Source organism: Stenella coeruleoalba (assembly GCF_951394435.1).
Source record: "Stenella coeruleoalba genome assembly, chromosome: 10".
NCBI lineage: Eukaryota > Metazoa > Chordata > Mammalia > Artiodactyla > Delphinidae > Stenella > Stenella coeruleoalba.
The window spans coordinates 103,753,888-103,766,709 of record NC_137156.1 but is presented as its reverse complement, the minus strand read 5'-3'; the positions used below and the strand labels follow the sequence as shown (position 1 = coordinate 103,766,709).

The following is a 12,822-nucleotide window of genomic DNA, read 5'->3' as shown; positions in this document are numbered from 1 at the left end:
GCGCGCACACCCACCCGCACAGAGACACATGCAGGGACACACATGCACACAGACCTCCCCACAGATACAAACACGTGGGCACCACGCATGCAAACAACAAACTGCACGGACACACACTCAATACACAAAGACAGACACACGCGATCCACAGAGACACACAAACCCACATAACACATAAAAAGGAACAGAGAGGCACTCAGACACAGACACCCCATGCAGACAGAGACACACACACATCACACACACACACCACACAGTCAGACACACACACAAGAAGCTGGGGGTTTGGGGGAGGATGTGCACAACCCCCAAGAGGTAGGGTAGAGGCAGACAAGTGCAGGCCTTGCCCCAGAAACCCTCCCTGGGCTCCTAACAAAACCCCTGGGAACAGGGGATTCTGAACAGCTTCCAGTGCAGCTGGCAGCGTAGCTGGGGCACAGGGACAGCACTGGATCACAGTCTAGACCACCTGGGCTCAACATTAGCACCTCCAATTTGCCTGCGAGGCTTCGTCTCCTCACCTGCAACCCACGACTGACAGTATCTCTGTCCCTGAGTGACAGGTGCCCCTGCTCACACTGACCTCGGAAGGCCTTTGCGTCCTTCCTTCTTTCACAAACAACTTTACACCATAGCAGTGTTGAAAAGAACCACTGTCCTCCAGAAACTCCCATCTCAGGGTCACACGTCTTGAGGGGGGGGACCCAGGCTGCTTAAGGCCTGTGCTCCAAATTAAGAAATACCACGAGAGAAGCCGCTGAGAAGCCGCTTGGGTGTAAGCGCTGCGGAGAGGGGTGGCTAAGTGACGGGACCCAGGCACGCCAAGTCTGGAGCAGCCATCTCAGAGCAGAGAGCCCGGAGGCGGAGGCTGTCACGCTGCAAGCACCTGGATTAGAATTTATCCAAGGAGTGGCCATTGGGGTCCAATGGACATTGTGGGGGACCCAAAGCCCACCAAGTCCCCTGTATGCAGTTGTTTCACATTTTCCCAGCTCCAGCGTCTCATGATTTTGAATACACACTGTGAAAGTTTGGGGGACAGTTTTCAGCAGAACCCCAGTGGAAGTGATGGTTAAGAGCTTGAAGAGTCTCTCCTAGTTTGGTTACCAACGTAAACGAGAGCACGGGGGTTGGTCGGCACCCACACTGGGAGTTAGGAGAGTGGGATTGTGCTGTTCCGTATCTGGCTTTTTTTTTTTTAATTAAACTTTTTATTTTGAGAAAATTGTAGGCTCGATTATTCAATTATATAAACGTAGATTCAATTCAGAAATAATACAGAGAGATACTGTGTACCCTTTAATCCAGAGATAACATCTTGCAAAACTACAGGGCCATGTCACAACTGGGATATGGATGTTGACATAACCTTCCAACCCCACAAAGATCCCTCATGTTGCCCTCTTCTAGTTACACCCTCTGCTCTCCCATCCCCACTCTCCCCACACCCCCTGGTAACCACTAAGATGTTCTCCATCTCTAAACTTTTATAATTTAAGAAGTTTTATAAATTGAATTGCACAGTGTGTAGCCTTTTAGGATTCGCTTTTTCCTTTCAGCATTTCCAGGTTATCATGTAGTATCCCATGGTATGGACGTGCCACATGGTTTAACAGTTTACCAGGTGAAGGACGTCTGGATTGTTTTCAGTGTCTGGCTACTACGAATAAAACTTCTGTAAACATTCATCTGCAGGTTTTGCATGTCTCTGGGATAAATGCCCTGGAGTACAATTGCTGGGCCCTATGGAAACTGCATGCTTAGTTTTTTAAGAGATTGCCAAAACGTATTTCAGAGTGGTTGTCCCATTTCATATTCCCACCAGAAATGTATGAGAGATCCAGTTTCTCATCAACTTGTCCGCATTTACCGTTCACTGTTTCTCTGTTTTTGTTTAGCCATTCTGTTAGATATATGGTGGTATCTCACTGCGATTGTAATTTTCATTTGTCTAATGGCTCATGTTGAGTATCATTTATGTACTTATTTGCCATCTGTATATCTAATTTACTGGATGCCTCTTCATGGCTTTTGACCATTTTCTAATCGGATTTTTTTTTAGTTTCTATTTGTTTTAGTTTTTACTGTTGAGTCCTGAGAGTTCTATATTTTAGATATTAATCATCTGTTGGATATGATTTGCAAATATTTTTTCCCATTTGTAGCTTGTCTTTTCATCTTGTTAATGTGGTCTTTTGCAAAGCAGAAGTTTTTAATTTTTATGATACAATTTATCAGTTTTTCAGCTTACAGAGTTTGCTTTTGGTGTCAAGTCTCAGAACCCTTTACCTCGTACTACATCTGAAGATTTTCTCCTATGTTTTTCTCTTTATATTTTACATTTCAGCCTCTGATCTAGTCTAAGTTAACTGTTGTATAAGGTGTGAGACTTAGATCAGTTTTGTTTTTTGTGTTTTTTGTCTGTTGATGTCCAATTGCTCCAGTTTGCTGAAAAGGCTTCCCCTGCCCCCCACTGAACTGTTTCGCAACTTTGTCAAAAATCACTCTGCCCAACTTGTTAGATCTGTTTCTGGATTCTCCATTCTGTTTTGATCTATGTGTCTATTTCTTCATCAGGACCTCACTGTCTTCATTATTGTAGCAATCTAAGAAATCTTAAAATTGGATAAACTGGTTCCTCCCACTTTATGCTTAGTTTATACATTTTTTAGCTATTCTAGTTCCTTCACCTTTCAATATAAATTTTAGAATAATCTTGTCTATATCTATAAAAAGTCTTGGTAAGATTTTGATAGGAATTGTGTTAAACATGCACATCAATTATGCTGATGACATTGTTACTATGTTGATTCTTCTTGGTATGTCACTCCATTTATTCAGGTCTTCTTTGAATTCCCTCGGTGTCGTATAGTTTTTAGTATACACGTTTTATACATCTTTTGTCACATTTACATCTTTCTTTTTCAAATAATTGTAAATGTCATGTATTTTTAATCTCGGTTTCCATGTATTCACTTCCAGTGCATGGAAAGACAACTGATTTTTGTAGGTTCATCTTGTATCCTCTGACCTTGCTGAACTCACTTAGTAGGAGGGTGTTTGTTGTTGTTGTTTGTTTTTGTAGCTTCCTTGGGATTTTCCATATGGACTATCATCATATTTGGAGTTTCTTGTAGGCAACATATAGTTGGTTCATTTAAAAAAAATTAATTCTGCCAACCTCTGTCTTTTAATTGGTATATTTAGAACATTTACTGTAACGATTGTTAAGTTAGGGCTTAAGTCCACCATTTTATTTGTTTCCTGTTATTTCTCTTTTTCCTTTTTCTGTTTTATTTTTCTTGCCTTCCTGTGGGTTACTGGAACAGGATCGTTTTATGATTCTATACATTTTTATTTATCTGTACTGTGTTTGAGTGTATTTCTTTGTATAGACTTTTAGTGGTTGCTCTAGCACTGCAAATACATAGCGAGAGCATATATTGCATGTATATTACATATATACACATATATGTACACATATATCATGTTCACTGATATCATTTTACCAGTTCTAGCGAACTATAAAAACCTAACATCTCCTTACGTCCCTTCACTCTCCCCCATTTATACTACATTTGTCAAATATTTCCTTTATGTACTCTGAGAAACAGATCAGACTGTGTTATAATTTTTGCTTTGACCATCAGATATAATTTAGAAAACTCGAGAGGAAAAGTAAAACCTATTTTATTTCCATGTATTTTTCCTCACCATGTTCTTTTTTTCCTTCCTGGTATTCCAAGGATCAATTTATCATTTTCTTTCTGTTTAGAGAACTTACTTTAGCCATTTTTTGAGGATAGGTCTGCTGGAAAAAAATTCTCTTTATTTTCCTTCATTTGAGAATGTCTTGATTTCCCCTTCCTTCCTGAAGGATATGTTTGCTGGATATAGGATTCTGGTTAATAGTTCTTTTCTTTCAGGACTTGAAACAGGTTTTGCCACTCTCTTATGGCCTCATGGAATCTGAAGAGATATCCACTGTCATTCAAATTGTTTTTCTCTTACAGGCAACGTGTCCTTTCTCTCTTGCTGCTTTCAAGATTCTTCTTTGACTCCAGTTCTCAGAAGTTTGATGATGCTGTGTCTTAGCATGGCTCTCTTAGAGTATGTACCATCTGAGCTTTGTTCACCTTCTTGGATTCATAGCTTTACGTCTCTTGCCAAATCTAGGACAGTTTCAGCCATTATTTCTTCTGTTCCTTTTTCAGCCCCGCCATCTTTTCTCCTCTCTCTTTGGGACTCTGATGATACAAATGTTAGATCTTTCATTATATTTCCATAGGTCCCTGAGGGTCTGCTCACTTTTTTCCAGTCTGTTTCCTCTCTGTTGTCCAGAGTGGGTAATTTCTAGTGTCCTATCCTCCAGTTCACTAATTCTTTCCTCTGCCTTTGAACCCAACTCTTGGGGTTTTTATTTCAGGTGGTGCATGTATGTGCCCATCTGCCAGCCCCTCTGCCATGCCCACCTCCCAAAACTCCAATCCTAAGGTTTCTGGTCTATTTTACTGGGTTGGAACATAAAGGAGGGGGAGTAGGTGTTGATGGTGGGGTGACATGTAATTCTAGACATTTTGAGTTCTCTGGGACATCCAAGGAGAGGCCTGATGGGCAGGTGCAGAATGAGACTCAGACATTTGGAAATAATTGGTAATTGAGGTCATGAGAATGGAGTAACTTGTCCAGGAAATGTGGAGGAGGGGGAGGGGAGGGGGGAGGGGAGGGGGGAGGGGGAGGGGGGAGGGGGAGGGGGGAGGGGGAGGGGGAGGGGAGGGGGAGGGGGGAGGGGAGAGGGGAGGGAGAGGGGAGGGGGAGGGGGAGAGGGGAGGGGGAGGGGGAGAGGGGAGGGGGAGGGGGAGAGGGGAGGGGAGGGGGAGAGGGGAGGGGAGGGGGAGGGGAGGGGAGGGGGGAGGGGGAGGGGAGGGGGGAGGGGAGGGGGAGGGGGAGGGGGGAGGGGAGGGGAGGGGGGAGGGGAGGGGAGGGGGGAGGGGAGGGGGGAGGGGAGGGGAGGGGAGGGGAGGGGAGGGGGAGGGGGAGGGGAGGGGAGGGGAGGGGAGGGGAGGGGAGGGGAGGGGAGGGGAGGGGAGGGGAGGGGAGGGGAGGGGAGGGGAGGGGAGTTTGCAAAGGTGATGGAGACAGAGGAAGATGATCTGGAGGGTGTGATCTCAGCATAGAAAAAGGACCAACAGAGTCTAACCCTACTGCCCAGAAATCAGTCAAAGAGGACTGAGGTGTGCACAATAGATTTGATGACAGGGAGGTCACATGTGACCTTGGAGATAACCCAGTTCATGGTTCATCAGAGCAGAAGACAGCCCGAACTGCATTATGAAGTGAGTGAAAGGGAGTGAGGCAGCGAGTGGAGACAACCATCTCAGGATATTTTCTGTGAAGAAGGGGCAGAAGAGCACAGTGGTGAAGTCGATGGGTTTGGGGGCCAGACAGCCTGGATGCAGAGCCCAGCTGTGCTGACTTCAGCGACATGATCTTGGGCAGCTGGTTTACCCTCTTTGTGCCTCCACAAAGTGAGGATAATTACAATTACTTTCTAGTTCACAGGCCTGAATAGAACAGCGCAGGTCAAGTACTTAGCACAGCGCCCGGTACAATAAAACCTCACGATTTCTAAGTTAAGGTACCTATATTTATGTGCCTGTGTGAAAAATGCCAGCGAGAACCAAAAAGTAATCAGTGAATGGTGAGTCTCCTTCCCACTCCTGTCCCCAGGGGTAACCGCCCTGCAGGTGCTCGAGTGACCTTCCAGACCCACTCTGAGGTCTGAGGAGAGTGGGAAATGCCGGAAACATCTAGGAGGAAGAAGGGAGGAACTAAGATGCAAGGGCACCAAACGCCAGTGAGAGTAACTGAATTTCTAGTGGCTCCTTAAAGAGGCAGAGCCAGCTGCTGGGCGTGGGCGGTGAGGACAGGGCCCGTGAGGCTGCTGCTCAGCAGGTGTCGAGGTTTGTTGCATCAACAGCCCCTGCGAAGGGCCACTCACTCCCCACGCCATCTGCATTTGTGACTGTGCAGCTCTTCCCATGGAGAGACGGAGTCCAGATCCCCTGCCTTGAGTCTGGACTGGCTCCACGACTTGCTCTGGCCAGTAGAATGTGGTGGAAATGATGCTGTGCTCATTCTAAGCCTGTTCCAAGCCACTGCAAGAGGCCTGCCATGCTTCCTCTCCCTTCCCTCTGCTGTGTCAACCCGCCTGGACAGCTCGCTGGGGCCACTATCGAGGTGCAGGGAGGATGAACACGTGGAGAAAACAGAGGCTCCGCAGCTCACAAGCAGCCTGTCCAGAAGCAGCTGTGCCCTGCTCACCTGCTGCTGCCCACAGTGCCTGAGGGAGCCTGGCCGGGACCAACATCCACCGCCACTGGCTGAGTCCAGCCCCCAGAATCATAAGCTGAATAGGTGGCGGCTGTTTGAAGCCCTAAGTCCTGGGGTGACTCGTGACACAGCAGGTCCCCCATTACATGTGCCTTCTTCCACACTCACAGGTTCCTTTCTCCGGCATCACTGCCGGACCTGGGAGGTGGGATTCAACAGTTCCAAGTGTAAACGTTTTTTAAAATCACTTTAAATTTGGATGGAGGAAGGAAAAGGGAACACTGTAGTGTATACACTATCTACAAAAAAGAATTTACAGATGACAACGAACAGGTTATAGGATGTACCCAAAGCTGTAACTGAAAAGGTCATTAAGAAAAAAAATCCTAGGGCTGCTATGACAGGGTGTACTGATTCTGTGGTTCTGTCTTACTGAAATGTGTTTAAAAATTTCCTAACATCACTTCTGCCTTGGCCCCCCTTCTTTACTTTTCCCATAAAGTCTTAAGTTCCTTCTTCATCAATTCTTCCTGCATAGGAGACTTGGGGCCACTAACGGCCATGGCTGAGAAAGGGCTGCTGGGTGTCAAATGCACGTGGAAGTCCTAAGACGCGTGTGGGCGCAGAAAAACTCCTGTGGTGACTCAGCCTCCACTGACTCTTTCCGAGGACACGGCTGTCAGCGTCACTGAGGGTGGTTACACCAGCAGGGTGGCAAGGCGCTCAAGGCACATCCCTGGCTTTCCTTGACCACTGAGAGTTGTGCAGGAAAGACAAAACAGTGGAATTTTAATCCTTTTAGTGTGGTTCCCACAGCAGTTACATCCACTGGAATCAAAACAGGGGGTTCAATTAAAAGGGGGAATTTGACAGCTGAGGAAACTGCACTGCCTTTCCTTGGCCACGGCCCACATGTGGGGAGGCAGAAGCAGCCCCTGAACCCCATCTGTCCGCACCCCATGTCCTTTCCTCTCCTACAGACTGCCATGTGGGCCGAGGTTTCTGGGGAGGATGGATGCAGGTGCTCACAGGCAGGGGTTAAGTGCCACTCAGCTGCATCATGGGAAAATCCCCTTCAGTGCCTGCATCTTTCTGAGGAAAACTCTTCGTTAGGTTTTTATGCATCCGTAAAGGCTCACTCATCTCCCTTTCTGATAAAGGCAACCACGCGTCCCTAGAAGTTAACCACTTGGCTTTGTCTTCATTCATTTATTTGTAGGGTTACCTTAAATTTGTGGCAAGAGTTCATTTTCTATTTAAAGAAACCTTTAAACTAAATGAAGTTTAACACCAGTTAATGTAAAGAAAGACAGTGAAGTAAATACAGAGCACGTGGTCCACAGACACGGCGAAGCTACAATGTCAGTGGTGTGGCCGTGAGTGAGTCAGGGACGCCCAGGGAGGAGCCCCGGGGCGGAGGCGCTCTGCCTCTACCTGCCGACAGTGCGTCCTGGTTCAGGCTCCTTCCACGCCAGCCCGAGACCTTGCTGCTAGGCTTCAGCCTCCTGTGGGTCAGAATAACGGTCGGCACAGAGGGTCTCCAAGGTCATTCTCAGAAAGTCATCTGTGGAGGGCTATTTTTGCTATGTATTTAAGCACCAGGGCCAGGTCATTCTCAGAAAGTCATCTGAGGAGGGCTATTTTTGCTATATATTTAAGCACCAGGGCCAGGCCTACTGGGAAAGGCCATTAAGTCCAGTCAGATCCACAAAGATGAAAACGCAAGTTCCCACCCACATGCCACCCCCTTTAAATGCGTTTGGCAAGTCCACAATGTCAGCAATTAGTAACCGGGCCCAGTCACTGTAATGAGATTCGCACTCAGCAGTAAAGGAGAAATGCTTCCACTGACTAATCTGGTTAATGGAGCAGTTAAAGTTATACACACCGAAAAATATTCCGTCAGGGTCACTCTAAGTACAAGTAAAACGGACTCCGCTAGCAAGTAACAGTGGTGGGTAACACACATCTATTTTTATTTAAAAAATGTCTTTTCAACTTCACTTGAAATAGATGCCACTCCCCTAGTGCCGAAGGTTGGTCTCTGAAGGCAAATGAGGTCGTGGTTACGTTCAGGCAGGGAAAGTCCAGTGACGGTTGAGTAACTGCAGACGGCGCTGCAGATGTACGGACATTTCCAGACACTCGAGGCAGTTTGGGGGGAGGCATGGTGCACGGCATCTCTAAACAACAGCATATTTTCTCGTCTGTTTTCATCTGGTTGATTTTGGTCAGAGAGGCTTGTTATGCGCATAGACCCTGGGGTCTTAATCAGCTCTTGGACTTTCAGGCTCTGTGCCCTTGAGCAAGTTACTTAGCCTCTCTGTGCCTCAGTGTCCTCATCAGTAAAAGGAATGTGGTAATATTACTTGCTTCACAGAATGGCTGTGAGGACTAAATGAACTGACACATTAAAATGCTGAGAACAATGTTGGGCATACAGTAAATGCTTTACGTGTGAGCTATATTCTTTTATTATTATTATTATTTGTAACACAGCATCAACACTCCCCTCCAAATTGCCTTTGTAAATACCACACGCCTGAGAACCTGTGTCTTAGGAAATCGTGGACCATATACAATGTTAAATGTACACTTCCCTGTACGTCAAGCAAAACTGGTGAGCTTGAGGAAGGATTTTACCTCTGAAAGCTGTCCTAGACATCATCCATTCTAAAGCCACCATTTTGTAGATGAAACAACTGAGACCAGAGGGGTGAGGTGACTTGCCCAAGGTTGCACAGCAAGTTGGCGGTCAAGTACAGAACAAGGGCCCATGTTGCTCCTTTTGCATCTTGGGTACAATTTACATCATCTGCTTTCATTCCCAGTGGATTCTTAGTGTTTCAGGTATGAAAAGCAATTGGAAACCAGGGATTATGATGCATGGGGTCCCTCACCCACATGCTGTCACAGGCAGTGTCAGACCTTCCCCCGCTCATTTCCTTCAAATCCACAAGAGGTCTCTGTGGACATTTGTTTTCTCTATAATTTGTTTTTTGACCACCAAACAACACTTTCTCTTTTCCAACAACAGTTATATTTCCTTTTAAGGAATTCTCCACCACTGTGTAAATTCTTGGGGCCACTGTCAATCAAAGTGTGTGCCTCCCTCCAGATGGGTTGGCCCAGGGCCCAAGGAAGGCCACTGGAGGCTCCCAGACCCTTGCACAGACTGACATGGGATGGAAGGTACAGGCAGAGCTCACTCACACCTATGCTTTCTGGGCATGGTAGCTGGGGGGTGGGGAGGAGTTGGTTCCTGCTGCAGGATGCCTGGTGCACGTCGTGGGCCCTGATCTGTGGTTTCCAAGCTTCCAGGCTCTGGTGCATCCTGTAAGTGGATCCAACAGGGCTCCAATAAAGGCCCTTTTGGCTTAAGTCAGCCAGATTTGATTTCTGTTGCTTGCAATCAAAGACCTGGTTTTTTCCCCTATTTATTTATTTATTTATGGCTGCATTGGGTCTTTGTTGCTGAGCGCAGGCTTTCTCTAGTTGCGGCGAGCGGGGGCTACTCTTCGTTGCAGTGTGCGGGCTTCTCACTGAGGTGGCTTCTCTTGCTGTGGAGCATGGGCTCTAGGCGTGCAGGCTTCAGTAGTTGTGGCACATGGGCCCTGCAGTAGAAGCACAGAGCCCTAACCACTGGACAGCCAGGGAAGTCCCTGGCCCCAGCTTCTAATACCATCACGTTGGGAGACAGATTGCAACATACAAATTTGGGCGTGGTGGTGGTGTGGGGGACACAAACATTTAGTCTGTGGCACCAAACAATCTCCAAAACACAGATACAGACATATTCCTAGGATTCCTGTCCCTTAATAAGACTGTCTAATGGCAAATGGAGATAGCCAACTCTGCATTTAGTTGAACTTTATTCACTTATTTTTTTGAAGGACTAAAATGCAGATCCTAGGGAATTCCCTGGCGGTCCAGTGGTTAGGACTCCGCGCTTTCACTGCCGAGGGCGTGGGTTCAATCCCTGGTCAGGGAACTAAGATCCCGCAAGTTGTGTGGTTCGGCCAATAAAATAAAATAAAATGCAGAGCCTAGAAGACTAGCCTCTTCACCTGCAGGAGACTTTGTGGAGACACCATGCAAATAATCTTGTGTTTCTCCTGAGTCCCCAGGACCTCATCACCCAGGGGATGGAAATTAAGTCACGTATAGGGATGGTAATACCTGATGACACCCACTACTTAGGCTCCGGGTTGATATTTTGTGTCTACAGGCCTATGTAACACTCACCACAACCTTAGGAAGGAGGAGCTCTTATCATTAGCCCCATTTTACAGATGAGCAGCCTCAGTAGTTGTGGCACACGGGCTTAGTTGATCCGCGGAAAATGGGATCTTCCCAGACCAGCGCTCCAACCCGTGTCCCCTGCATTGGCAGGCGGATTCTTAACCACTGCACCACCAGGGAAGTCCCCCACGTAATATTTTTAAATTTTTAGTAGAATTCCTCTTTTGACTCATTGTGTATCTGAAATTCAAATGGAACTGTTTTGCATCCTGTATTTTTAATTGCTGAATCTGGCAACCCTAGTCTACCAGGATCCAGTTGTTAACCTCGCAACATCTAAAAGGGCTTGAAGCTTTTAAAACAAAGGGATTCATTAAGAAGAACCAAAAGAGCAGAATGAGTGGCTTCAATTAAGGGACACTGAGTACAATTATATTTTCAACCCTGACATGAATGTAGTTGAATCACCAATTTCTCTCCACAACAGAGCAAGAACTAGAGGTGGCAGAGGGTTTAGTAAATAGTACTGGAAAATAAAGCTGAATTTCTACCTAATACCACACGAGTTACAGACCCAACAGTGAGAGACAGACTTTAAAAGAAAATACCAGAGAATGTCTTTGTTACCCTAGGTGTAGGGAAGGCATCTTAAAGCAAATTTAAAAAATACAAACCATAAGACAAAAAAAAAAGAATTTGATTACATCAAAATTAAGGATTTCCTTTCGACAAAGGACACCAAGGACAAACAGGGCAAGACAAGGACAAGGTGGAGATATTTACCAAAGACAAATTAGGGATTAATTTATAAAAGGCACAAGGAACTCTTGAAAATCAACAAGAAAAAGTCAACTGACCTAAGAGGGAAAAAGTGGGCAGAGAATATAAATAGGGGATTTACAGAAACAGAATACCAAAAAGCTAACAAGTGTATCAAAGAGATGCTCAAAATCATCAGTAATCAGAGAAATGCACAACTAAATAACATCGACACATCACTCTGTACAAGCCTGTGTCAGCCTGGCAACGAGAGAAGGCTGGGCTCAGGAAGGGGCTGCAGGAGAGCTGCACCCGGCTGGTGGGAGTGGACAGCCTCGCACCCCCGGCCGGCACCTCCCAGTCCCATTCTCACACAGCTCCAGAGGGGGCAGCACAACCCTTTGTGGGCAGCCGTCCATGCTCCCTGAACGCCATTGCTGGGGCAGTGGACCAATCACAGAAGGTTATGCAGAGTTCAAAGCAATGGCCAGACACACCCAAAGTAACAGAAGCGCCTGCAGAGCACTTAGTAAACAAAGTGAAAAACAGAAATCTATAACCCACTTCCATTTATATGTACTTAAAAACACAGGCACCCCAAACATAGTTTGCAATCATGAGCTACATATTCAGAATAGAAAAGTTGTATTTGCTTGGAAGGAGAATCGGGAGAGGGATGCAGAGATACAGAAAATGATAAATGAGAGAAAGAAGTAATAAAAATAATAAACAAAGAGCAAACAATAAAATAATAAGTAAAGAAGAAAAATGTAAATAAAATGCAAGAAGAAACAACCAAGCGTGGTAAGTAGCATGAAATGAGAGGTACTCTCGGCCCAGCCCTCTGCACCTGAAGTTCAAACACAAACCTGTAAATAAATAAATAAGTAACCATGGGGGTCTACAGTCACTGTCATCGTCCCCTTTGGGGCTCACTCCGAGGTACCCACTTCTCCGACCCTCGGGAGCCCTGGGCTCCCGGCTGCTGCTCAGTTCTGCCCAGCCTCTGGGCCTGCTGCCCTTTTCATGCAAACTGTCTCTGCATCTTGCACGTGGATGCCCCGATTCCCACTGCTGAGAGGTAGTTCTTCCCTCCTTCTCCTGGGGAAATGCAATCACTCACGCAGCGGGTGAACCCATTACTCGGCCCAGCCCCACTCTCTCTGACTCGTGGATCTGAGCTCCTCACGTTCTGGGTCTTAATCAGTGGGTCCTGACCAAGGGAGCAGAGTGCCACCTGAACTCCCCTCCTTTCCTGACATTCTCTGCAACCTCGGACGGGGGAGGGCACCTCAGCATCTCTACTTGAAAATGTTCCTTAGGTGGCTCTTAGGTTGAAAAATGCTGACTTTTTTTAACAAAACAAAACAAAACTGTAAGGCAGGCTCTAAAATTAGCACATGGACAGTTTAATTGTTTAGCCATAGAAGACTTGGTGAGATGGTTATCTGTTTTGTTCATGTATTTCTAATTATGAACCAATAATGT

General features: G+C 46.3%; 1 protein-coding gene across 4 annotated transcripts in view; it reads right to left on the bottom strand.

Moving 5' to 3' along the window:
- MGLL (monoglyceride lipase) overlaps positions 1-12,822 on the bottom strand; it is a 277,335-nt gene that overhangs the window by 103,776 nt on the left and 160,737 nt on the right. The window lies entirely within an intron of this gene.